The sequence below is a fragment of the Odocoileus virginianus genome, chromosome 16, assembly GCF_023699985.2.
Source record: "Odocoileus virginianus isolate 20LAN1187 ecotype Illinois chromosome 16, Ovbor_1.2, whole genome shotgun sequence".
In the NCBI taxonomy this organism is placed as follows: domain Eukaryota; kingdom Metazoa; phylum Chordata; class Mammalia; order Artiodactyla; family Cervidae; genus Odocoileus; species Odocoileus virginianus.
The window spans coordinates 55253827-55265403 of NC_069689.1; the positions used below are offsets into that span (position 1 = coordinate 55253827).

The following is an 11577-nucleotide window of genomic DNA, read 5'->3' on the forward strand; positions in this document are numbered from 1 at the left end:
ATTAATTGTCATAGAAGAGCTTTCCTGGTGGCTCAGGGGTAATGAACCCACCTGCTAGTGGCAGGAGAGTTGGGTTTGATCCCTGGGTCAGTAAGATCCCCTGGAGAAGAAGATGGCATCCCACTCTAGTATTCCTGCCTGAAGAATTCCATGGACAGAGGAGCCTGGTGGGCTACAGTCCATGGACTCGAAAAAGAGTCAGACACAACTGAGTGACTAAACAACAATAACATTGTCAGAAATGTATTACATCACTAAGCGAATTAAATCAGGTAACAAACACAGAGTGTATAGTGTGATCCATATGCACGAAGCAAAATTAAATTTGGAGAACTAAAATTGAGGGATTTGGGGTGGATGTCCCTGGTGGTTCAGTGGTTAAGACCCTCTACTCCCACTGCAGGGGCCACAGATTCCATCCTGATTGAAGAACTAAGATCACACATGTCAAGGCATGGCCAAAAAAAAAAAAAGAGGGATTTTTATTTTTCTTCATGGGCTTCCCAGTATCCATTAAGTTTTCCAATATCCATTAGGTTATTCTCAAAGTCAGAGAATAGCAATAGCTTTCAATTCATAACACTTATAGGATGATAGAAACATTTCTAAATTTAAAAAAAATTAGTTCAAATCACTGGCTTTGGGACTCCAAAGTAAATTTTCTTAAATCAGTAACAAAGACTATACTTCTGAAGGTCATAGGTTTTGATCATATGAATTAAGCCTTTGACAAAGGAATTATTATTTGATTAGTAGGTAGAAGAGTGGCCCCTCCAAAGATGTCCACATGCTATTTTCAGGGACCTGTGAACATGTTATGTGACATGCAAGAGGGGATTAAGGTTGCTAATCAGCTGACTTTAAAACAGTGGGACAAACTGAGAGAGTAGCATTGACCTTTACACACGACCATGTGTAAAAAGATAGCTGGTAGGAAGCTGCTGTATAAGGCAGGGAGCTCAGCTCAGTGCTCTGTGATGACCTAGAGGGGTGGGATGGACAGTGTGGGAGGGAGGCTCAAGAGGGAGAAGATGTACATATATACAAAAACATACAGGTGATTCACTTTGTGGTAGAGCAGAAACTAGCACAACAATGTAAAGCAACTATATTCCAATTAAAGTAGAGGGATTATCCTGGATGGCCCAGGTGGGCCAAATAAAGCCAGAAGTGTCTTTAAAAGTGGGAGAGGGAGGCAGAAGAGGAGGTCAGAGTTAGAGAGAGTCTTGAAGAAGCGATACTGCTGTCTTTGATGATGCAGACGGGGGCCATAAGCCGAGGATGGAGACAGCCTCCAGGAGCCAGCAATAGCAGGGGAAAGGATTCTCCCCTCCAATGCCCAGATAAGAATGCTAACTCTGCCAACACTTTTCATTCTAGCCCATGGAGACCCAATGTGGACTTTTGACTTCCAGCACTCTAAGATGGTTTTGGTATTTTTAAATAAATTTATTTATTTACGGCTGTGCTGGGTCTTCACTGCTGCACATGAGCTTTCTCTAGTTGCAATGAGCAAGGACTACTCTCTAGTTGCAGTGCTCAGGCTTCTCACTGAAGTGGCTTCTCTTATTGTAGAGCATGGGCTCTAGGGTGTGCAGGCTTCAGTAGTTACGGCTCACAGTCTCTAGAGCACGTGCTCAGTAGCTGGGATGCATGGGCTTAGTTACCCCGTGGCACATGGGATCTTCCCGGATCAGGAATCGAACTCACGTCGCCTGCATTGGCAGGCAGAGTCTCAACCACTGGACCACCAGGGAAGTCCCACTATGTATTGTTTTAAGCTACTCATTTTGTAGCAATTTGTTACCTCAGCAATAGGACACTGACACATTTGAATTTGTGTGTATTTTGTTTGTTTCTTCAGTGATGAAAGCTTGGCTTGGATTACAAAGAGCAGGGCCTGGAGGATACAGAGCACAACATTTATACCATAAACCCACAGATTTGGGCAAAACTCTTGATGATATAAGAGAGGCTACTTTCTTATTTGAGAGAAGATAAAATTCTGCCCAACTGAAGGGAGGATGAGTTTCAAAGAACAGCGGCTGCAGGGGCGCGCCTCACTTCTGCCCCTTTGTGGCTGGCACCAAGACACACAGATAGTACAGATTGGGGATAAGACATGACTCAGAGACCTGGGTCCCACATTCAGCCTGAAATGCTGGCAGGAAAGAGCCTCATTTGAGTGTCCTGAGCCAACTCGGATTGGAAATGTCCACGTGGGATGGTTAGACCAAGATCCTGGAACCATCCCCTGAGTTCCCATGGGAGGGTGGAGGTAGGGTGGGAGAGAGGAGCTCAAAGTTTCCTGAAGAGGTAAACTTGGAAGAGATGCCCGGAATAACCCGAAGGCCCCAGCTGACCTAGGAGCTCTGGATGGCTGGATGTGGACAAAGCAGTGTGACCTTTGTGGTGAGATAATCAGATCCCTGGGTGGCTAACACGGAGTGGGTGGAACCTCTCGGACAAAGGAGAAGCTGGCAGCTCCCTCTACAGAGAATGCCTCAAAGAGGGGACCACAGGCTCTGTACACCTTCCTCAGGGCCACCATCTCACATAACAACCAGGCAGGGAGACACTCAACTGGCTGCAGGAACCCAGAGGAGACCTGACTAAGATCAGGAGTAAACCAGGAATGACTAAATTTACTTTCGATTAGCAAAATCCATTTTCCATCTTCAGGATTTGCCTGGTGGTCCAGTGTTGAAGACTCCACACTCCCAATGCCAGGGGCCTGGGTTCAGTCCCTGGTTGGGGAACTAGATCCCACATGCCGCAGCTAAAAGTCCCAAGTGCTGCAACTAAGACCCAGTGCAGTCAGATAAATAAATATTTTTAAAAACTCACAGTCCAGGAAACTGGGGGTTAAAGAGTTAAGTTCAATAACAGAGAAATATGGAAAATGGCAATTTTTTCTGAAAATAGATTATTATTGATAGTATATGCCACAACATAAACAGAGATTATCTCTGGCTAGTGAGAGAGATTATAAGTGCTTTTCATTTCTTTTTCTCTACACTTCCTACTTTTCCAAAAGGAACATGTCTATATATGTAGAGATGTTAGAGCTGAACAATAAAGAAGGCAGAGTGCTGAAGAATTGATGCTTTTGAACTATGGTGCTGGAGAAGACTCTTGAGAGTCCCCTGGAAGACAAGGAGATCAAAACAGTCAATCCTAAAGGAAATCAACCCTGAATATTCATTGGAAGGATCGATGCTGCAGCTGAAGCTCCAATGCTTAGGCCACCTGATGTGAACAGCCGATTCATTGGAAAAGACCCTGATGCTGGGAAAGATTGTGGGCGGGAGGAGAAGAGGATGACCGAGGACGAGATGGTTGGATGGCATCATCGCATCTTTGGACATGTACTTGGGCAAACTCTGGGAGATGGTGAGGGACAGGGAGGCCTGGTGTGCTGCAGTCCATGGGGTCACAAAGAGTCAGACATGACTCAGCAACTGAACAATGACAGCTCCTTCCTCTCTGAAGACACCCCTAACCCAAGTGAATGGAGATGGGGTCAAATGACACAATCTCAATTATAAACACAGAATATAAGAGAATATGGGGTTTCCCAGGTGTCTCAGTGGTAAAGAACACTCCTGCCAATGCAGGAGGCACACTTAGTCCTTCCTTGACTCAGCAAGATCCCCTGGAGAAGGAAATGGCAACCCATTCCAGCATTCCTGCCTGGGAATTCCCATGGACAGAGGAGCCTGGCGGGCTACAGTCCATGGGGTCACAAAGAGTCGGACACAACTTAGTAACTAAACTACCACATAGCTGATTCACTTTGTAGTATAGCAGAAACTAATACAACACTGTGAAGCAACTACATTCCAATAAAATAAAATTTAAAAAAGCATGGTTACCTCCTCCAACCTAGACAAGAAGGTAGGAAAGGAACTAACAAGTTGTCCACAGATTCTAGAGGCCACCCTCTGGCTGGCTTGCGGACCATGAGCTTCAGCCAGGCTGTGTGCTGCAGCGCAGGGAGCAAGAAGGACAGAGACAGCAGCGCCAGCCCAGGCAGGGATGCAGGAAGTATCCGGGGACCCAGTGGGGCACAGAGATGACTTGGGAACCAGAACAAACATGAAAGTCTCATGGTAAGCCCTGGGATGTCCTGCCTTTGCTCTCCCTAGAGGTGATGGATAGGTAACAAGCCCACTATTTGGAAGGTCGTGTGAGTTCAGCCTTGCAATGGAGAGATTACTCAGTGGTCCAGCTGGGGAGACCTGGGAGAGGCTCAGCAGGGATGCTGAAATGGATGCTGAGTGCTAAGCCAGGGAGACAAAGGACCACTGTCTGAATTCCACCTCTCCAGGGGGAACTGGATGTGCCTGGATGGATGCCAACTCAAAAGAGGCCCAGGGTCCACCCAAGGCCAGGCGTCCTCTCCGAGGCAGTCTGAAGTAGAGGGAGGCAGCACCAAAGGCCAGAGCTTATTCTCAAGGGAAGTCCAAGAGCCAAGTAGTGAAGCCTAGATCCAGTCCAGTGTCCAAAAGGCAGAGTGGGAGGACAGTGGGGAGCTGAGGACGCAAAGTCGGGGAGGACTGGACTGGCTTAAGGGTCTGGAGCGTGCTCAAGGAGGGACAGGAACTCCAGTGATGAGAACACACAGTGGTTCCCAACCTTTTGGGCACTATGGATGGATTTCGTGGAAGATAGTTTTTCCACAGACTGAAAATGCCAGGGATGGTTTAGGGTTGATTCAAGCACGTTACATATTTTTAATTAATTTATTTTTTATGGGAGGATAACTGCTTTACAACATTGTGTTGGTTTCCACCATCCATCAACATGAATCAGCCATAGGTACACATAGGTCCCCTCCTTCTTGAACCTGCTTCCCACCTCCCTCCCCATCCCACCCCTCTAGGTTGTCACAGAGCACCGCCTTGCGCTCCCTATGTCATATAGCAAATTCCCGCTGGCTGTCTGTATGGCAGTGTATATGTTTCTCTGCTACTCTCTCCATTCGTCCCTCCCTTTCCTTCCCCTCCTCAACCTCTGTCCACAAATCTGTTCTTTATGTCTGTGTCTTCACTGCTGTGAAGACAGCAGTCTTCAGTACCATCTTTCTGGATTCCATATATATGCGTTAATAAACAAGATTTGTATTTCTGCTTACTTCATTCTGGATAATAGGCTCTAGGTTCATCCACCTTATTCGAACTGAGTCAAATGCATTCCTTTTATGGCTGAGTAATATTCCATTGTATGTATGTACCACAGATTCTTTATTCAGTCATCTGTCAATGGACATCTAGGTGGCTTCCACATCCTGGCTGTTGTAAATAGTGCTACATGAACATTGGGGTACATGGGCACATTACATTTGTTGTGCACTTTATTTCTAATATAATGCCACCGCTGATCTGACAGAAGGTACCCACCGGTCCATGACCTGGAGGTTGGGGACCCCTGCTGTAGACTGGACTTCATGGAGGAGATGGCATTACATTTGATCTTGAAGGCAGTCTCACTCCCCGGCCACCTCACACCTCCTTCCCCTGACACTGGCCCCAGGAGAAACACCAGGGAGCCGTCAGCCTCCCTGCCGGCCTGGAGCTCTCTTGGTGGTTGTCTCTGAGTCTGTGCTGTCTGCGGGGGACACAGCAGCTGTTCCTCTAGGGCCATGGGTCCCCTTTCCTCTTCCTTCCACAGTTCTAGTCTCTGATCCTCCCTAACCCCTGTCCTCCACACCTTAATCAGCTGCTGTCCTTGTTCTCTGCAGGATTCCATTTGCAGCTAAGCAAATGGGGCTTCCCAGGTGGCACTAGAGGTAAGGAACCTACCTGCCGATGCAGGAGACACAAGAGACATGGGTTCAATCCCTGGGTTGGGAAGATCCCCTGGAAGAGGGCATGGCAACCCACTCCAGCATTCTTTCAGGGAAAATCCCCTGGACAGAGGAGCCTGGCGTGCTACAGTCCTTGAGACTGCATAGAGTTGGACATGTCTGAACATGCACAAAATACAATAAGGACAATGGGCTCAGGAGGGAGCCTCAGGAAATTCCAACATTTAAGGGATCAGCAGTGGAAGAGACATGCAACATCAAGGCAGAAAAGAAACTAAAGAGAGAAATAAAAATTAAGAAAGTTCCAACACAGAAGCCAAGGGGAAGGGAGGGTCCGTTTTGTATTTTGTTTAGTCGTTGTTGGCTTTGGGACAAAAGAAATAAACTTCAGGAACCTCTGGCAAATCAAGTTGGCCTCCTGTCTTTCTTGGAGAAGAGACTAGCTTTTAGCATCTCCTGGAACGAAACAGCTGTCATTTCTAGGGTGCTAAGGAGGGGGATTGGGGTGGGTGGGGGTTGGGGAGAGCAGATGGATATAACTAAACTGAGGATCTGGTCAGGGTTTCAACCAATTTCCCAAACCTAGCGCTAATTCATGCAGCCCACAGTCCATTTCCCATAAATTGAAATCCCTGTGTATTTGAACGGAAATATAATCCACGTGTTCATGATTCATTTGCACTTTATGTAACCAAATGTTGGGCTGTCGCTGTTTGATGTCCAAGACACCATCTGAAGAATCTTTGCAGCCAGAAGTCATGAGTTGCCAGAGAATTGAAAAGGAGACAAGACTTGGCCAGCCGCATCTCTAATCGTAAAGCAGTCAGCAGGGAATGAAGAGGTACAGTGTGAAGGGGGGTGCATCTGATATGTACTTATAGATCAGATATATGTTTCGTGCCTCAAGCTGCAAGCATCTGATGCTAAACAAGCCACATCAACAAACAGGCAGCACCTGCAGAGATGCTGTTGGTGATGTAACTGGTTCCTGTTGAACATTTTAGATGATTTCCAACTCCGATATTATAAAGCTAAAACAAAAATCTTTTGTGTATCCGTTTTTGTCCACATCTCTTATTATTGCCTGATGATAAGTTTCCACATATAGAATTACTGGGTCACAGGAAATACACACAGTGTTAAATTGTATTTCAGGAAAATTGCAGTTACCCTTTTATACCAGGCTTCCCAGGTGGCGCTAGTGGTAAAGAACCCACCTGCCAATGCAGGAGACATGAGACGCGGATTTGATCCCTAGGTCCAGAAGACCCACTGGAGGAGGGCATGCAACCCATTCCAGTATTCTTTGCCTGGAGAATCCCAGGGACAGGGAAGCCTGGAAGGCTATGGTCCATAGGGTCACAAAGAGTTGGACACCAGTGAAGCAACACATTTAGCACACATATATGCACCCTTTTACGCACAATGGATGAACTTGTCTTTCTCACCATGCTTTTTTAAGCTCTGTGCATTATCAGAGAAATAATCAATGATGTATTAGAAAGTTATTAAAAGTTGTGTTTCAAAGACTATTTTACATAGCATGCAAAGCTATTAATTTATAAATACAAAATTGCATAACTGAATAATAATTATATACAAGTATAAACTCAATTTTATTTAAATTATTCCATAGTGTGATATATAGTCTATCACACAGAACAGCAGTTTCAGTATATGAAAAGGTGCTCAACACCACTAATCATCAGAGAAATGCAAATCAAAACCACAATAGTATGTCACCTCACACCTGTTAAAATGGCTGGTACCAAAAAGATAAGAAGCAGCAGGTGTTGGTGAGGATGTGGAGAGAAGGGAACCCTTGTGCACTATGTGTGGGAATGTAAGTTGATGCAGCCAGTGTGGAAAACAGTATGGAGGTTCCTCAAGAAATCAAAAATAGAACTACCACATGATCCAACAATTCCACTTCTGATATTTACCCAAAGAAAACAGAAACACTAATTTGGAAAGATATGTTCACTGCAGCATTTTTCACAATAGTCAAGACATGGCAACAAGCTTGGTGTCCATCAATGGATGAATGGATAGAGACAAAAAAAACCTTTATATTTATACACACATATATATACATATATATATATATATATACACACACATACATATATAACACATATATATTTCTTTTATTTAGGGGCTTCCCTGGTGGCTCAGATGGTAAAGAATCTGTCTGCAATGCAGGAGACCTCGGTTCGATCCCTGGGTCAGAAAGATCCCCTGGAGAAGGGAACTGCTACCCACTCCAGTATTCTTGCCTGGAAAATTCCATGGACAGAGGAGCCTGGTGGGCTACAATCCATGGTGTTGCAAAGAGTTGGACTCAAATGAGCAACTTTCACTCACTCACTTATTGCTATGTACACACACACACACAGTGGAATATTATTTACCCATAAAAAGAATGAAATCTTGCTATTTGTGACAACATGGATGGTCCTTGAGAGTAGGATGTTTAATGAAAGAAGTCAGACAGAGAAAAATAGAGTATGATTTCTCTTATGTGTGGAAACTGAAAAAACAACACAAAAGAACCCCCAAGCTCATAGATACAGACAACAGAGTAGTGGTTGCTACAGGTGGGCAGCCAGGGTGGGGTGGTGGAAGGAGTGTGGGCAAAATGAGTGAAGGGAGTTAAGAGATATAAACTTCCAGTTATAAATAAGTCATGTGTATGAGTGTGTTTAGTTGTGTCCAATTTCTTGTGACTTCATGGACGGTAGCCTGCCAGGCTTCTCTGTCCATGGAATTTCCCAGGCAAAAATACTGGAGTGGGTTGCCATTTCCTTTTCTGGGGGATTTTCCCAACTGAAGGATCAAACTCGTGTCTCCTGCATTGGCAGGAAGATTCTTTACCTCTGAGCCACCAGGGAAGCCCAAGGTTAATAATACTGCCTTGCATATTTGAAAGTTACTAAGAATAGATTTTAAAAGTTCTCAACACAAGAAAAACAATTCTGTAACTATGCCTGATGATGAATGTTAACTAGACTTAGTGTGGTGATCATATCACAATATATCCAAATATTGAATCACTGTGTTGTACACCTGAAATTAATGTTGTATGTCAACTGTAATTCAATAAAAATTTTTTCTTAAAGAATATCAGCTTCAGCTGCAATAACAAAATCAATCCTCAACTCTCAGCATTTTAATCCCAATGGAAGTTTATTTCTCATCAGCACAAAATCTGATGCAACCCAGGCCACTCTCCAAGGCAGCCCTTTCCAGGTGGTGACTCAGGGACCCAGGCTGTCTCCTTCCTGTGTCTCCACCATCTCAACACTAGTTGAATTCAGAGTTCCAGAACAGAGGACAAGAGAGCATAGAGACTTACATATGGGCTTTTCAAGGCCTCAGGCCAGACCTGACACATGTCATTTTCATTCATGATCAACTGTCTAGAACTTACCCTCTGACCATGCTCAACCGCGGGGCAGCTAGAAAGAGCACAAGGATGTTCAGTGCGCACTCAATGTCTCAGCTACAGTCTGGTCACCAAATATTCTTTTTCTCCGTTCTCCCACAAAGAAAACACTTCCAACCCATGAGCAATGACCCATTACCCCATCAATTTATAGCCCCCAGCTCAAAAGCTCAGAATCTCCAGCAGACACACGGCTCCTTGTATAAAGCCAGAAGTGGCTGCTCTCAGTTCTGAGAAGCACCTTTCTAGAGCAGGAGTTGGCAAACTTCTTCTTCAGGGCCAGAAAGTAAATATGTGAGGATTGCAGGCCATGAGGTCTCTGCTACAGCTATTCAACCCTGCCATTGTAATGCAAAAACAGTCACTGATACTCTGTATTTGAACAGGCATGGCAGAGAATGAGATGGTTGAAATGGCATCACCGATGCAATGGACATGAGTCTGAGAAACTGCGGGAGATAGTGAAGGACAGGAAAGGCTGGTGTGCTGCAGTCCATGGGGTCATGAAGAGATGGACATGACTGAGTGACTGAACAACAACTGCTCTCAGAGGGCCCTGCATTTATTTACTGCTCATCAAGGACACTTTTTGGAAAGTTCTCCATTTTCCATTGCCTCCTTGGCCACCTGTGCAGTAGACGTTGGAAAGCCTATGTCCCTTGGGGGCTGCTTTCCTCAGCCTGTTCGATGCCTGTGCATGATCAGAGTTTCAGGGTGCTTAGAGGGTTAAAAGTCTTGAATAATCACAGGCTTTCTAAGGCCAGGGTTCTTATTTCATTTTTTTTTTTTTTTTTTTTTGGCAGTCTGACTCTCAGACGACTCAGTAGTCACTTTCCGGTTCCATCTTCCAGGAACCACACCCACTGTTCTTTCAAGACTTGGTTCCTAGAGCTGCTGTATTTGTTTATTTCACATCCCCAAGCCTCTTTCATGAAATACAACAGTGGCTGCCTTCAGGCCACCTACAGCCACAAGCGTGAAATTCCGGTCCTTCCTCTGTTTGCTCTGAGACATAAAAACCAGAGGGAAATTTTAATTATAGGTGTCAGACCCGCACCTTTCATTTGATTCTTGCCCTGCTTCCACCTGGACACGGCACTGGGTACCACACCCTGAATCTGCATTTGCCTTTGGCCACTCTGAAGTCTTTCTCAATCCCACTTCTGACGCTATCATCTCAAGGCGGTTCATTTTTCCAACCTTCATTTCTGGCCTTTCTCCATTGCCTGTTATTACTCTTGGAAATGAGTCTATTCTTCTCTGTGTGCATCTTTTCCTTGTAACACCTTGTTAAACACAGCCAGCAACAACTAATGCGATTACCACCATTCCGATTTTCCAACCACTTTCCCCAGAGCTACAAGTTCATTAGGAACCAAATGTGCCTTCCAGGTATCACAGAAGACTAATCATAAATATTTCACCACTGCATAAGAGGGACTGAGAGTTCCTCCAGTCCCATTTCCTTACTGCCATTTACCTAACCAATATATGGATATGCACTGCAGGTTTTTGTTACAGCAGCATCTTACTTTTTTTTAACAACTTCTAAATTTGTCCAAATAAGCTAGGGTGTATTATGGGCACCCCCTAATTCAGTGGTTTAACACTGGCTTGCTCACATAAAGTCATAGATAAATCTGGCTGCATTCTGTGGCATATACAATATACTAATGATTAAGGTTTCCACCCAAGTGGGTGATGGAAGCCCTGGACCCTGCTATAGAGGGGTCCAGGGAGCCACAGTTGGATGCTAAGGCCGCAGTCACCAGCCAGCTCAGAGATTTTCAGTGGAAGCTGGGGGTGGCTGTGAGGTCGACAGTTGCCGATTGCTTAAGTGTCCTTATGTTTCAAAGTGGCAGATCATATAGGTCAAGTAAAGAAAAAGTTTTTTTGAAATGACAATTCCACATTTTCTGAATTTCTACAGACTGTTCAAGGAAGTTGTTGTAATTATTGAAACTATGTGAAAACTGATTACTTGGTTGATGAATTGCTACCATCATTCTAAAATCATGGACTTCATGGGACTTCCCTGGTGGTCCAGTTAGGACTTCTTTCAATACAGGGGGTGTGGGTTTGATCCCTGGTCAGGGAGCTAGGACCCCACATGCCTTGTGGCCAAAAAAGAAACAAAGCATAAAACAGAAGCAATATTGTAACAAATTCAATAAAGACTTTAAAAATGGTCCACATTCCAAAAAAAAAAAAATTAAAATAAAAAAAAACTACCACTTAATTAAAAAAAACAAAAAACATGGACTTCACTTTCTGCAACAAAACGGCCTAAGGATCAAATGATAAGTACTGAATGAAAATTACA

The 11577-nt window shown here is 44.6% G+C and overlaps 1 pseudogene; it reads left to right on the top strand.

Moving 5' to 3' along the window:
- The first annotated feature begins 10955 nt into the window (after nt 1-10955).
- On the top strand, nt 10956-11224 carry LOC110139738 (COMM domain-containing protein 6 pseudogene; annotated as a pseudogene).
- The last annotated feature ends 353 nt before the right edge of the window (nt 11225-11577 follow it).